The following is a 16565-nucleotide window of genomic DNA, read 5'->3' on the forward strand; positions in this document are numbered from 1 at the left end:
GGGGAAGGCTCCCCTGGGCACACGGGCAGCTTTGGGAGTGGCTGCTTTTGTCTTTTGTCTTCCTGGTTGTCTTTCTGGTGCTGACTGTATTTAAGGGGAAGAATCCTATTTATAACTTGTACGGAGTAACCATGTGAGAAACGAGCTTCCATTCTAAATGCTTGTCCATAAAATAAGAACCAGGGTAATTTTCAGTGTGCGTGATTTTTCTATTTGAGGCACAAAAGGCTATTTCAAAAATCACAAACGAGGTGATTTTAATGAGAACGATTTAAAATTGACGGTCTTCCAGGCTCCTAGACTGGCAGTCATTTATACACACATACTTGTTTCGAAAATAAACGGTTCCAAGCTTTCATTCAAATATAACATGTTAAAATAGATTCATCCTTCCATTCCACCACCCAAATCCCCTTCTCCAATAAACCTCATCTTGGGAAATGACACCACATGGGCCCCAGAAGAGGGATCTTTTTTTTTTTTTTTTGGTTCTTTTTTTTTCGGAGCTGGGGACCGAACCCAGGGCCTTGCGCTTCCCAGGCAAGCGCTCTACCCCTGAGCTAAATCCCCAACCCCAGAAGAGGGATCTTGGCTCACCTCCTTCCTTCTTCTCATCTCATTAATTCAATGTAACTAACATTCACCAAATGCCAGGTATTCTGTGTCGTTTTCACAGAGCTTGGAATTAAGCAGAGAAATTAACATTGCTCAGACATTCCCACCCATGAACACACAAATGACAGAAGGAAAGAGAACCTCTAGGGAACAGGAGACAACCCTGACCCAGGGGCCAGGGAAGGCTCCCCTGGGCACATGACCCTTGTTTTGACTTCACTCTCTCGGTGCTGAGGACCAGGTGCCAGATACAATCAAGTGTGCGCTCTTGAAGGGGTACTGTCACTGCTGTCATTCCTCCGCCTAGATATTTCTGACTTGTGTTCCCTCATGACAGCCTTAATGACATCTTGACATCCTCTTGACAACTCTGAGCATGCATCTCTTTCAAGCCAGTCTTGGGAAAATTCCCCTTAAGTAGTACGCTGAGAGCATCTTGGTTACCTCTATTCATCGTAATGTATACATGTATATATTGACAACAATGCATTTGTATTTCTAGTTATCATATACATTCCACATTTGTAAAAGTTAAAAATCCCAATGCTGTGTTTTTACACTGTAGATTTATCTGCTGATAATATTTGACACTAATGCTATAATATGTTTCCAGTTGTTATTCTGAGTTTAACATTTTGGTGGGGAAAACTTGATACAATGTGTTTCATTTAACAGTGTCATGGAACTGTTACACGAGTCTAGATCTAGACTTTTCTCACTTAGGTTCCAGGGCTTAACGCTGCAGCTGGAAAGAGATCTCCCGGAGACACTTAGGCCCCAGAAAGACTATGCTTCCTGGGCTTCAAGCTTGGAGATCCCAAATGTAGATTCTGTTTCTCTATTCCATCTACTAGTTCACAAAGATTTGTTTGCATTGTTAGTCTACAAGTGTACACTTAGATGAGGGGAATTTAAAGGGGAACCTTTCCTAATTCTGAATTTGTGCTAACAGGTTCCTTGTCACATACGACTGAAGTGCAAGTGTTCTTCGTTTCCTGAAGCTCATCTCATCTTTCAAAGGGAGATTTACACAGGACATTAAAGATCTGGTCATCAGCCTTGAGAAGAAGCCATACTACAGAAATCCATCTATTTTATAAAGCCACTCACCTGTGTACAAAGACTCTCAATCAACACATCTGAACTAGGTAAACAGAGTAAACCGATAACATGGCAGTTTGCCCCTTGCTTCTTCCTCATGATACCTTGAATATTATAAGTGCTAAGAACCATCTGATGCGTGGGGCAGGGTGGGACCACCACCAAGCTAGTAATGTTGGGCACTCGGATGTTTTCCTAGGAGTACACTTTTTGCCTCTTTCTTAGTATTCCATGAAGGCCTTTGAGCTGGGCTCCGCCTATTCACTTGACCCCTACAACAGCTTAGAAATTGGTAACCTCAGCTAGGTGTACACTTCTAGAGAGGCTTAGGAACTGGTAGCTGAATGGATGAATTATCAGATGTCCTCACAGCAGCATACTTCTAATTCTTTATATGTATTTCAAAAGAAGGTATAAAAACACACCAACTATCAAATTTGATCTAAATTCTGAAAGTTTAATAACCTATACAGGCAAAGCAAATAAATAAACTATTTTGGGAGCTGTAATTTATCACCACCACCACCACCACCACCACCATCATTGGGGGAATCATAAGTGACTAAATATCACTTATCAAATACCAAAAGTACCCATTGCATGTTACATTATTTTAAATGAGAAAGCTTAGCCAGTGTATAAAACGTAATATAGTTAGTTTACCAGTTTCTAGTCTATGAAAATTTCCTGTGAATTTGGGGCTCTAAGCCAGGAGGTGGTAGCACACGCCTTTAATCCCAGCGCTTGAGGGACAAAGGCAGGCAGATCTCTGTGAATTCAAGGCCAGCCTGGTCTCAAAAAACAAACTAGAAGAACAAAAAAACATTGGGGCTCTACCATCCACCAGTCACTTCTAATGAAAAATGTGCCCATTTTCCTTCCAGCATCATCTGGATTGGTGCCAGTAGTCTCCGAGTACCATTCTCGGTATGAAATGAACGTTTGTAAATGAAGTCTAATTAAATGTCGCGCTTTACAGGAAGCGCTGTGTGCTACGGCTCTGCTCTTTCTGTTTGCCATTATCAGCGCTCCTGTTTAGGCAAAGTCCTGTGGTTCAGGAAGCAGCCACTTAGCGATAGCAACTTAATAAAGAGTATTCACGGCTCTTATTTTAAGAAACGCAGAAATGTATTGGTTTTTCTTTCTCTGTGTTAACAAAAGAGGGACAGAGTGCCAAAGACCTGCCATCTGACCACTACACACTCAGGTCCTTCGTGAACTTGTTCCCGTGTGTCTTTTCACGAGGCATTCTTCATTTATCCTTACCGCCACTGGACAGTTCCATTTGTGTTTGTTTTCCTTTTATACGTGTGTGTGTGTGTGTGTGTGTGTGTGTGTGTGTGTGTGTGTGTACGTGCATGCACTTGTGCATGCGTCCGTGAGGGCGTGCCAGAGAAGGCCGGAAGGGGTATCGGATTCCTGGAGCTGCTCACAATGTGGGCGCCAAGAAGCACAGACCCTCGGCGGGAGCAGCAATCACTCTTAACCGCTGAGCCATCTCTCCAGCTTCTCTGTGCTTTTTCTCCCCTCCTTTGTCTTCCACATCTGTATCCTCTTCTCCTTTGGTTGTGAAGTACTCAAGTCTTTAATCATTCAAGACAGAACGAAAGGAGGGGGGAAAGAAGAGGAGGAAGGAGAAGGAAGTCGCCTTGATTTCTTTCTATCCCTCCAGCTCTCCTTCCTTCTGCTGAAGAACCACGTCTTCAAAGAATAGCGAGTGGTCCCTGCTTCTAGGTCCTTTTCCTCCATTTTATTGTTTAAGCATGCAAACACGTACAAAACTTCCTCGCTGTAGAAAATGGGGACATGCATTAAAATATAGTAGAGAAAACCAAACTATTCAACCCTTACAATCCACACAAAACTTTTCGTGCTTGAGAGTCAGATCAAACGGTGCTCATTTGCCCATGCAATTGAAAATTCCTTCCCCGGCACTTGTGAAGTAGCAGGGAGAACATGAATTTGAGGCCAGCCTGGGCTACGTAGTCAGACTCCCAACTACGAATTCCTCAAAACTATGCAGTGAACTCACATCGTTTTAGAATAACTCTCTCATTAGCACAAGACTTTCGCTCTTTGTCCCAATCTTTAAAAGTTGAACTTCAGGTTTAAAACGCAAGATCATTTTAAAATGTTTGGTACGATTTTCTGGAGAGAATCTCACTAAAATCTTTGTGAGCAATAATTTTCATTTGCTTTGCTGTCGGCTTTCTTGAACTTTAAAAACTGACCTTTTCAGTCTTGTGTTAATTATATCTTTATGGCCTTTGCTCATTTTTCTTTTCTGAAAAATTCATTTGTGGGCATTTTTTTGTGTGTGTGTATAAGAGCTATATTGGTAATGACGTGGATATTTTATTTTTCTTTCTTGTGTCCAAGTTTTTTTTTTTCTTTTTTTTTTTTTTTCAGAACTGGGGACCGAACCCAGGGCCTTGTGCTTGCTAGGCAAGCGCTCTACCACTGAGCCAAATCCCCAACCCCTGTGTCCAAGTTTTTAAAAGGTGCATAAGGGTCTTTGTTTTTTTGTTTGATTGTTTGTTTTTTCTTTTTTCTTTTTTCGGAGCTGGGGACCAAACCCAGGGCCTTGCACTTACTAGGCAAGCGCTCTACCACTGAGCTAAATCCCCAACCCCGGGTCTTTGTTTTGCTTTTGTTTCCTTGTGGAGTTTTGAGGTCTCAGAAACTACCCAGGCTGCCTTCAAACAACTCCTCTTCCTCCCCCCCACCCCCCTCTTCCTCCTCCTCCCCCCCTCCTCCCCCCCACCCCCCTCCTCCTCCTCCTCCCCCCTCCTCCCCCCACCCTCCTCCTCCTCCTCCCCCCTCCTCCCCCTCCCCCTCCCCCCCTCCTCCTCCTCCTCCCTCAGCCTTCTTCGTGCTGAAATTAAAAGCGTAAATGTACAGTGTGGTGGGGTTTGAATGTGAAGTGCTGGCTAGCAGGTTTGACTGCTTGGCCCACGGCTGGTGTCTCTGTTTGGCAAGGTTGTGGGAGCTTTAGGAGGTAGAACCGTGCTGGAGGAAGTGAGCAACGGGGGTCAGGCCCTGAGGCCACTCACTTCCTGTTCCCTGCTCTCTGACAGCAGATGTGACATGGCCACCAGCCTTCTGTTCTTGTCACTGTACCTTCCCTGCCAGCTGCAGTGTCTCTCCTACAATAACAGTTTCTCTCCACAACTGTAAACCAAAATAAAGCTTTTGTCCCTGAAAAAAACGAGGTTTACATGTTTTATGTCAATGAATTGATGAACTTTTTCTCAGACTTACAGGGATTTTTTCCCTTTGTACCAGCATAACAGTCATCATATGTTGGTTTCACATTTTTTTAATTTTTATTTTATTTTTATGGGTATGAGAGTTTTGCCTGTATCTATGTCTACATACAATGTACATACATGGCACCCTGGAAGGCCAGAAGAAGGTGTCAGAGATTCCTCCAGGGACTGGACTTACAAACAGTTGGGAGTCACCATGGGTGTGCTGGAAAGGAACCAAGTTCCTCTGGAAAAGCAGCCAGTGTCCCTACTGCTGAGCCACCTTCCAGTCTCCGGCTTTAGTTCTTATGAACTTAGGGTTGTTTTTTTAAATTTGATTTGATTATTTTTGCTTTTGAGACAGCACTCCTAGCACAGAAATGTGGTATGAATGAAACGGCCCTCAGGTATTCGAGCACTTGGTTCCTAGTTGGCGGCACTGTTTTGGGACGTTTAGGATGTGTGGCCTTGCTGGAGGAAGCCTGGAGGTGGACGTCGTCCAGAGTTATAGTCTCACCCTCCTTCGAGAACTTGTTTGCTATTAAAGGTGTGATCTCTCTGCCTTCTGCTACTGCTGCTGTCCCTCCAAACGGCCATGTCCATGACTGGCCACCAGACCCATCACTAACTGGTATGGCTTTCACTAACTGCTATGCTTCCCGACTGCTATTCCATGACTGGCTGCCAAACCTTCCTACTGCTATGCTCACCACTAGGCGCCACGCCCACCACTAGCGGTCACGCCCACCACTGGCGGCCACGCCCACAGCTAGTGGCCACGCCTGCCGCTAGTAGCCACGCCTCTCTGGTGCTTTAATGGGCTCATACCTCATGTAAGCCCAAACAAACTCTTCCTTCCATGAGTTGCTTTTGATAACTGTTTTATCGGAGCAACAGAACAGTAACCACTGCAGAGAGCCTCTTGGCACTGAGACTGCAGGAGTGGACTGCCATGCTTGGCTTGGGTACTAGGACTGCAGGAGAAGGCCAGCATGCTTGGCTTCCTTTATTTAATTCTTGAATTGACCTAGTAAGAGTTAATACTCGGGGTTGGGGATTTAGCTCAGCGGTAGAGTGCTTGCCTAGGAAGCGTAAGGCCCTGGGTTCGGTCCCCAGCTCCGAAAAAAAAGAACAACAAAAAAAAAGTTAATACTCCACATCAGTTTCTTCCAAATCACTCTTCGAGTACCAGTGGCGGAAGCGTCCTTGTTCCTCAGTGGTGCCTTCTTTATAACGTTATTACTTTTAAAGGGGAAGTACTCGTGATCCAACTCTTCGGCCCACTGGCCTCCACTCTTCTATTATCTACACCAGTTTATTTATTGTGCCTTTGTTATGCGCTTTAATACCAGCTAGGGCATGTTTGTCTTGGCCATTCTTGTCTGTTTATTATTCAAGACAAATTTAGAATCATTTCTAAGCCAGTACACGAAAAACTGGAATTCAACTTTTGTTATGCCTGTAAATCAATTTAAATACACGCGTAAAACAGCGTTTACCAAAAAAAAAACATATAAAATACTCTAAAAATTCATGCAGTTTCCCTCTATCTGTTTTTCTAAAAGTACAGACTTTGCTCACAGATCCACAGAGCTAAGTGCAACCCATTTCTGAATACTCTCAGATATCAACTCATCCATACAGAAGTTACCGCGCATACAATCCTGTTCATTCTGAATGAAACATCGATACTCTGCATGTGCACAGCCGTGATTCTCACTTTTAATAGGCTGCATTTCTGTATTAGGCAAGCATCCGTGTGAACGCTTTCTAAACTAATTTAACATTTTACAAACACAAAAGACTTAACTCATGTTTATAAGCGACCCACTGAAAGTCTTGGTCTAACCTACTACAGAAATCAACCAATTAAGTGTCTGTCATAGTTGAATTCACCATTAAGTGTCTTTCACAGTTGAGTTCCCCAAGAATCAGACTCTAAAGCAAGATAAAGAACATAAGTCTATGATAAAGTAGTCTTGAGAACCAAAGCTGAGTAAAGAAAGTAAGAATGGAAGCCTGAGGGAGACAGAAAGGCTGGAAGAGAGAAAGATGTCACCTTAGCAAAACCCTCCATCCTGCCATGGAGAGCCATGAGGCTGCTGCCTTACAGGCTACCACACCCACCTTAGAGATATCCTGAGCTAAGGTGAGCGAGCACACAGTTTACTGCTACAGCGCTTCATCCTTAAGCGAAGGCTGCCAAGGGAGAGAAAGCTGGGACAAAGTAGCTTTCTTAGAGTAAGCTTCCATAGTAAGACAAGCAAGAAGGCCTCAACTCTGTAGCGAGGCCACCTTTGTTTTTAAAGGGACACAAGAAAAGAGTCATAGTTTCCACTATACTATGCACTTAAAATGATCCTTCAAATTCCTTCGTCAGCGTGCATTCGGTAAGTATTTGCAAAAGCGTACAGAGGTCACCCAGATAATTACTTCTGTGAATGTAACTCTTTATGTTTTGTGCTGTGAACAGGTGAGAGTTCAGGAAGTACAATCTTGTTTTTTTTTTTTTTTTTTTTTTTTCTATTTGGCTAATTTGATGGATGGAAAAACTATAATAGGAAAAAAAAATCGAATCTCCTCTTTTTTGTTTTTATGCAAACGAGCATTCTTTCTGGTGACTTTGGAGGCCAGAAGAGGATGTTGCCTGCCCTGAAACTGAAGTTGTGAGTCACCACGTGGATGCTAAGAACCAAACCTTGGTCCTCCCGGCAAGAGCAGCCATTGCTCTTAACCGTTACACTATCTCCAGCGTCAAATCTCATACTATTTCTTGAAATAAAATAATAAAAAGTACAAAGAGCTGGGGTGAGTGTAGCACTTGTTCAGCAAGGATGTGAGAAAGAGAGAGAGAGAGGAGAGAGGAGTAAGGGAGGGGAGGGGAGAGGGGAGAAGAAAAAGGAAGAGGGTTTAAGGTACACCATGCATTGAACATAGAACAATGGTTGGTGTTAATTCTTCCATAATAAAAAGAAAAATAGCTTCATTTTTCCCCTTTCTCTGTCAAACTGAGTTGGAGTACAGGGACGGGAGCAAGAGGAGGTTGAGAGAGAGAGATGAGGGAGCCATGTACCTACGGACGGAAGTGTTGGCGTCTGGGCTGGTTGCTCGCTTTGCCTTCAGAATATTATAATCGTCAGTGTGCAGGACAGGGATTAGAGGGTCAGAGCGGGGAGGCAGCCTGGCTGTTGGTCAAGTCTTGTAAATATGGGAGGGAGGGTAAATCAAAGCATCCATAAATCATCTTTCTAGAACATTCAGTCTTATCATTCTCTGCTTTAAGGCCCATTCACAGAGTTCCAATCAAACACTTTACAAGAGGAGCAAAGTGCAGTTTCACTTGCAAATTGGATGAAGTTGTAATATACTGAGAGAGTAAGCTCATAGTCCCCTTAATTGCCCAGACATTAGCTGTGCTGTCTCACTGCCACACACGAAGCAGAGCAACCGAAATGTCCCTGCCTGCTTGCTCATGTTGCCTCTATGCCTGTCATACCAGCATTCAAAGGGGCTGTGTCTTAGGTGGAGTTTGGGAGAAAAAAGCAGGGTATGGCCTCATGAACGGGAGACCTGTTTTTGTTGTTGTATTTTGTTTTTGTTTGTTTGGTTTTTGGTTTTGGGTTTTTTTGTTGTTGTTGTTTTTGTTTTTGTTTTTGTTTTTTGCAAAGCAGGCTAAGTAAGCTTGCGGAATGTAAAGGGGTAAAGGGATAAAAATTCTGGCTAAGAGGGGGGTCATCCTGAATTGTTTTCCGACATCAAAGAAGAACCTGAAAGTGTAAGTTAGACATTCTTCCGTTTGGTGAGGCACCAGACACAAAAGAGAGCTTTGCTGCTGCGCCTAAGTCTAGGTCTGGCCCGGCGCCAGCGACGGTGTGGGCAAGTTTATGAGCTTCACCAGCCTTGAGTCTCTTCACTGCAAATGGGTGTGTCCATAGCAAGATTGCAAGATTGTTTTTGTGGATTCTGGGAGACACAAGCTGAGATCACATATCTGCTACTACTCCCAGGCTAGTGCTAACACTATTCTTACTGAGCACTTCACCCACCTCTGCATGGAAGACGGTGCCCTCGCTGGTTAAGGAAGTAGATGCTGGCACCAGGCAGCCAGGTGTCAAACCCAGGCTCTGCCCAGTGCTAACTCTGTAAATGTGGACAAACTGTGTAACCGAGGGGCCCTTTGATTCCCTGGTCTGGGGTGTGAGGATTACAAGACTTCCTACTTTCGGTGCGGCTGTGGAAAATGAGTTAGTGTACGTAGTGTCCGCAGACGTACCATACAGGAAGACCGTGCAATCCTAGCCGCCACCTCCACCATCAGTCATAGAGGCAGGAGCTCCTTCAGCTCAGCCCTCAGACAGGCACTGACATGCTGGGACACATTTACACATGCGAGCCTCCCCCCTACTTCCTAACTAGTCCAAGCACCCAGTTCCTTCCCTGGGAAGATCTGCCATGTACTTCCCGCTGGCTTGAATCCCTTCTTTCTGTTTGTCTCCCTAAGAGACAGAGCCAATCTACAGGCAAAATGAGAAAGAGAAGGACTGTCTCAGCCACCTCACAGAAAGGATTCTGTGGTCTCCTGGGTCTTCCTTCAACCTCCCCTAGCCTCCACAGCGACCTCTCCCAGTCCAGGTGCTGATCTTCAATGAATAGCAACAATGAATCATTGCTCGACCAATTAAAGTATTTGCTGAACTCTTTGGGAATGAAGCTCGCAGGGAACCTTACTTTTTTTTTTCTTGAGCGGGAGCAGAGCCTGATGTGTTGCTCCCCTACCCCTCTAGATCTCCCTTCTCAGTGTCTGTCCTGTGGCAGTGAGAGCTGCAGTAGCCCAACACCCTTCTCTTCCCTGCTTCCTCTCCATTAGGACATGAGCAAACTCTCTTAACAAACTTCGGCAAACAGTATCTCTTTTCTTTTCTTTCTTTTGGTTTAGATTTTTCCTCCCCTTGGTGCTAGGGATGGAACTGAACCGTCACACACATTAAGCAGTTGCTCTACCACAGAGCTTCACTCCCAGCCCGATAGAAAATGTTCTCATGGGGCATCTAGCTGGTCTCTGCCACCTCTGTCCCCACAGAACCTTTCAGTTCTAGTTGTGGAGGAGTCCAGCTCGAGGGCATATGAAAAAGAGGCTGAAAACTGGGTTTAAGTGAGAGAGGATCTGAGCCTCTAGGAGGCTGGATGAGGTCCTTGTGTGACCGGGCAGGACACTGCCGAGGGTCCTTGATCTGTATTCTGGCTGAGGCCATTTCAGATGTAACTAGAATTTGATCTCCTTCATGGAGAATCCCATGGAAAATTACCCAACTCTATTCCAGGAACCCAAGATCAAGATTTCCCAACTAACTTATCTTAGCTTTTGTTAAACCGACTGCGTGTACAGACCTTCCTCTGCAGATGCTGATTAAGACACCAAGATGTGGTTTTTACCTTTAAAGTCCCTTAGTCAAAATCAGTGGGTCTCAACCTGTGGGTTAAGACCCTTTGAGGTTGAACGGCTGTTTCACAGGGGTTGCATATCAGATATTTTCATTATGATTCATAAGAGTAGCAAAATTAGTTATGAAGTATCAATGAAAATAATTTTATGGTCAGGGGTCACCACCACATGAGGAACTGTATTAAAGGGTCACAGCATTAGGAATGTTGAGAGCCACTGGTCTAGATGTTTGGGGCTACTCCTAGGTGCTGAACACCTGAGTCTCTGACAACTGAAATAAAGCCTTGGAATCAGCCATAAATAGTATGCGAGTGGTCACCTCAGGTAGGTTTTCTGTGACAATTGCAATTGATTCTATGAAAATGTATCAAGAATGCACAGTGACTGTCTCTACTCGCCACTTCTCCACCTGTAAGTAGGAATATAATGTCTTTTGACAAACTGCTGTAAAGAAGAAAGAGAAAATCCTGGGGGTGGAGCTGCACTCCAAGTAAACACAGCACTCGGGAGCTAGAGACAGGAGGATCATGAGTTCGAGGTTAGTCTAGGCAACAGAGTGAGACCTTGTCTCACCAAAATAAAAACCAAAGGGGAATCAAATGAACTTAGACTGGAGGTGGCCCATGGGAAACACTCAACAGGCCACAAAGGTGGCTGTAATTATCAGAGGGACTGTGAGAACAGAGGCGCAGGAGAGAGCTGGGAAGCTTCTCTCTGTGATAAGAGTAGCACCACACGTCTGCTGCTCATGGAGTGCTGGACAAACTCTTAAGAGCTTTACAGAAAGCAACACCTGAGTCCTCACAGCCACCACAGGAGGTAGGGCACTGTCAGCCTGGGGCTAAGGACAAGACTGAGGAAAGGCCAGTGACTTGCTCAAGACGCCACAGACAGAATCAAACTTCTAATGTGACTTCAGCTCTCCTGTTCTCTACAGCCATGTGTCACGGGATGTTCCAAGGAACACAGAGATGCATTTGGAGAAAAACAGATCAGAACGGGCAGATAGGAAACTGATGTTATCTGGGAAGGAGATGTGTAAGCAGACAGCCCCGGATGAATAGAAAAATGCCCAGAAGAGCTGCGTCATTGCCATAGAAAAAGTCGTTTGTGTTCAGCTGAATGGATGTTTAAGGTCTGCTCAAAATCTCTCAGGTCAATTGGAGCTATTCTTTTTGAAAAGTAGGATGGCGTATGTTCTTTGGACATGGAGAAGGCTGAGAACCAGCCACTCCACTGGCGCTGTGTCCAGTGATTAGTTCTGTCAATGAGCTACTCAGTCGAGTAGCACGAGTTTAAGAGTCTAAGTACCTTTCCTTACACCCCATTTAATCCACGCTGGCTTTTACCTTCCTGCACAGGTGGCCTGCTTCCCCTTTCCTGAGCTGAATTCTCACAGAAGCCAGTAAGTGTTAGGTGGCCAGGGAAAGCCTCTGGAGCACAGGAGACAGGACAGAAAGTCAGATGGTGCCTGTCATTAGTATCAGAAACCTCCAAGGAAATGGTTCTGAGGCTTTGGGGTTGTACAGAAGAATTATTAAGAAACATTAAGAAACCTTGTTGACAGTATAGCCAAGAGAGTGGTAAGCTTCACGGGATGGCAATTGAAAATAAAGTAGGAAGCTTGTGCATCAGTATGATTGTCAAAGGTCAGAGTTCCAGATGTGCACAAATATAAAAATCTCACATGTTTTAAAGACCAGGAGAGACAGAAGGGAGAGGAGAGGAGAGGGAAGATTTTTTCTTTTTTCTTCTCTACTTAGTTTTGTAATGGGGAAAATGCCAGACTATGTCTTTAAAAAGACAATTGACATTCAGGGTTTCTATTTCTCCTGATAGGTGTTTGAATCTGAATTAAAGGCGCAGTCCCGGCTCAGTCTCTCTGGTGGTGGTGTTCACGCCTAGATTTTTCTGCAGGGTCCTTTTTACCTGGTGTGGTGGCAGGGAAGACCTGTAGGGAAGAGGGAAGATCAGTTACAATGTAGCAACAGTCGGTAGAGCTGCTGTAAGGTGGGAACAAAGACCTTCAGGGAAGAAGAGTTACAATGTAGCGATAGGGAAGAAGAGTTACAATGTAGCGATAGTCGGTAGACAGGCTCCGCCTGGAAGGAAAAAGGCTGAGGACAGGAGACATCTTCCCAGAAGTTTTGCTCTTTGACTTTTCTCAGGGATGCTTGTTACAGGACCCAGCCAGCTGCACCTTGCAGCTTCTTCCAGATGTGTGAGTGTGGAATGCTCACTCTATGGTCCTTCTGTGGGGCGTGTAAACCAGTAAATACGGTAATGTAAAACAAAACAAAACAAAACTAGTAGAGCTGTGGCTTCCCTGACCTTGCAGGAAACAAGTTCTAGAAAGTTAAAGGTCTACTTTTCACAAACTGGAAAGAAGGAGGAAGCCAGTGCATAGGCAACAGGCACCCTGCAGCTGTAGTGAAAGACACCGGTGGGGGTTACCACTGTTTCTCTACTTAAACCCTAGAGGCTTTGAAGCTTAACTCTGTTACTCTCAAAAATGTACAGAATGTTTTATTGTTTACACTATTTTCAAATTCAGGAAGCAGGATGGCCAAGAAGCAAGTGGTCAAGAGCACTTGCTTCTCTTTCAGAGGACCTGTGTTCAATTCCCAGCACCCACATGGTAGCTCACAGCCATCTGTAACTCCAGTTTCAGGGGATCTAAGCCCTTCTTCGGTTCTCCCTGGGTATTGCACATACATGATGCACTAAACATGGTGCCCACAAAATACCCATACACATAATGTAAAATTGAACAATTGTAAAATTGAGGAAACACTGTTACAATATTCATAAAGAATGTTTTAGGGGCTGGAGAGACGGTTCAGTGATTAAGAGGTTCTGAGTTCAAATCCCAACAACCACATGGTGGCTCACAAACATCTGTAATGAGATCTGATGCCCTCTTCTGGTGTGTCTGAAGACAGCTACCGTGTATTTATAGATGGTAAATAAATAAATCTTTTTAAAAAAGAGAATGTTTTAGTATAAGGAAATTAACCATCATTTTAAAACCCAACTATTTTCAGTTTAAGGACTTAAAGTACTTAAGATTCCATTTAAGAACAATTTAATTTTATAAAGAAAATTTGGTGGAAAATCTTTCTAAAATTCTAATTTTCTCAGGCAGCTGTCATCGTTTTATTTATTTATTCAGTCCCAGACTCCTTTTCATTGGAAGAAACATCTTTTGAAGAAAACGTAAATTGTAGTAAGAGGTAATAATTTCTTGACCTGGGTCCATTTCAATTTTCCATTAAATATCATGTTAAATAAGAGAGAAAGTTTGGAATAATGGTTAAAAGCCCAGGCTAGGGAGCAGGCTAGGAGCTCCATTACAGAGTTGCTATAAAGAATGGAAAGTCAGGGGTTGGTGAGATGGCGCAGAGGTTAAGAACACTGGCTGCTCTTCCAGAGGTTCTGAGTTCAAATCCCAGCAACCATATGGTGGCTCACAACCATCTGTAATGGGATCTGGTGCCCTCTTCTGGTATGTAAGTGTACATGCAGGCAAAACTCTGTATACGTAATAAATATATAAGGAGGCAGAAGATGTCATGGCCTCATTCACCGCTGTCTGAACCTTCAATATGCTCCAAAATCACCAACCTGTGGCCAGATGTGATATGGTAGAAGCTTTAGAAAATGGGATCCACAGGAAGGAAGTCAGCTCACTGGAGACATTTCCTGGAAGGAGATTTCGGAGTCTGGCACACTTGTCTCTTTCCCTCCCCTTCCCTCTTTTTCCCTCCCTCCCCCCTTTCTCTCCTTCCTGGCTGTCACAGATACTTGACCCATGGTGTTCCCATGAGGTCACAGTGACTTGGCCCAAAGCAACAGAGTCAAGCAACCATGGACTGAATGAACCCCTGAAACCACGAGCCAAGACAAACCTTTCCTCTTTATAAGTAAAATGTCCATATTGGGTATTTTGTTACAGTGACAAAAGTTTGGCTAATATAAGCATAAAGGGACAGTGCTTTAAGAGAGATACGGGTGGTCTCTCCTTCTTGGGGTTATTGTGAGAGACAGTCTATAGAATGGAGAAAAAATTGTGAATTATATGTCAGATGGGAACTTAGTATTTAGATAGGAAAGAACTTAAAATACACACACACACAGCATAAACATGCCCAGCGCGCGTGTGTGCGCCTGCACACACACACACACACACACACACACACACACACACACACACAAATAAAAGCATCTAATGAACAGATGGGCTATGCATTGAATGGACATTAGCAAAAGACCTATGAATAGCCCAGAATTTATTGGAAAAGTGTTGAACATTGGCCATTATAAGTGGCCAATAAATAAAGTAATAAGTATTAGCCTGGTTTTAAAGTTACGTCTCACCCTACTCAGAATGGTTATGATCAGAAAACAAATTACAAGCTGGAGAGACAATCAATGGTGGCTGCTTTTCCAGAGGACCTGGATTTGATTCCCAGAACACACATGGCTGCTCATAACCTTAACTCTGGTTCCAGGGGAACTGTGCCCTCTTCTGGCCTCCACAGGCACTGCATGTATATGGTACAAAGATATGCACACAGGCAAAGCACCCACAAAGAAAAAAAATAATAAAAATTTTGAATGAAACAAATAACAACAAATAGCCATGACAATATGAGAAAAGAGGAACTCGTAATCCTTGAGATTGGGAATATAAAACTCCACTATGGAAGTCAGTGTGGAGATTTCTCAGAAAATTAAAAATATGGGTCTGGAGGGATGGCTCTGGGCTTAAGAACACTTGTTGGTCTTCCAGAAGACCTGGGCTAGGAACCTAACATCTCTACTGGGAAGCTCACTCCAGCTTTAACTCCAGCTCCAGGGAACCCAAGCCCTCTTCTGGCCTCCACAGGTTACGATTTACACTCATGCAATACATAAAAATACATACTCTGCACACACACGCACTCACACAAACACACACACTCTCTCTCTCACACACACAGTATGTACACACACAAGTAAAACTAAAAGTTAAAAAAAATTTAAGGACAGGGCTGGGGAGATGGCTCAGTAGTTAAGACCATTGGCTGTTCTTACAGAGGTCATGAGTTCAATTCCCAGCAACCACCTGGTGGCTCACAACCATCTGTAATGGGACCGATGCCCTCTTCTGGTCTGTTTGAAAACAGCTATGGTGTACTCACATAAGATAAATAAATAAATAAATAAATAAATAAATAAATAAATAAATCTTTAAAAAAAGGAGGTCGGGGTTGGGGATTTAGCTCAGTGGTAGAGCGCTTGCCTAGCAAGCGCAAGGCCCTGGGTTCGGTCCCCAGCTCCGAAAAAAAGAACCAAAAAAAAAAAAAAAAAAGGAGGTCATGTTGGGGATTTAGCTCAGCGGTAGAGCGCATGCCTAGCAAGCACAAGGCCCTGGGTTCGGTCCCCAGCTCCCGGAAAAAAAAAAAAAAAAAAAAAGGAGGCCATGAATTCCACAGGGTCAACAACTCCACAGGTAGATCAACAGAGTCAACTAACCTGGATTCTTGGGACTCTCATACGCAGGTTGGACCTAGGCCTCCCTGCTCGCCTGCAGCTTCGCCTTCATGTGGGTCCTGAACACTAGAGTGAGGGCTGTCGCCTGCATGTGGCATATCTTCTACTAGCTGGGCTGCCTCATCTGGCCTGTGGGCGAGGACGTACCTAGCCTCATGAAAGACTGGATGTGCCAGGATGGGGGTTTACCCAAAGGGGCCTCACCCACTCAGAGGAAGGGGGAGGGGAATGTGGAAGGATTGTAGGAGGGGGTGACCGGGAGGAGAGCTAGAGAGCAGGATGTAAAGTGAATAAACAAAGAATAATAATAATTTTAAATTAATAAGTATGTAAAAGAAAATGTGCACATCTACACAAAGGAATCTTATACAACTGTGAAGAAAAGTGATGTCATGAAATTTGCAAGACACTAGATGCAACTGAAAAACATTACACTCCAGGAAATAAGACTCAGACAAATACAACATAATTTCTCTTATACGCAGGACCTGAAATTTTTAATAAAGTATGTATGTGTGTATACAAATGAGTATGTTTATGAGTGTACATTATTAAACTAGACAGGGGATCATGGGAAAAGAAGGAGAAAAGTGACAGTAATAGAACACAAATGATAGGAAAGT

At 43.9% G+C, this 16565-nt stretch overlaps 1 long non-coding RNA gene across 1 annotated transcript; it reads right to left on the reverse strand.

Annotated features, from left to right (window-relative positions):
- Positions 1 to 12200: 12200 nt before the first annotated feature.
- On the reverse strand, positions 12201 to 15658 carry LOC134479562 (uncharacterized). The gene is made up of 2 exons (XR_010053072.1): positions 14032 to 15658; positions 12201 to 12358 (listed from the first exon to the last, which is right to left on the reverse strand). It is a non-coding gene; the product is annotated as an uncharacterized LOC134479562 (long non-coding RNA).
- Positions 15659 to 16565: the final 907 nt, after the last annotated feature.

This window comes from Rattus norvegicus, chromosome 7 (genome assembly GCF_036323735.1).
Source record: "Rattus norvegicus strain BN/NHsdMcwi chromosome 7, GRCr8, whole genome shotgun sequence".
Taxonomy (NCBI): domain Eukaryota; kingdom Metazoa; phylum Chordata; class Mammalia; order Rodentia; family Muridae; genus Rattus; species Rattus norvegicus.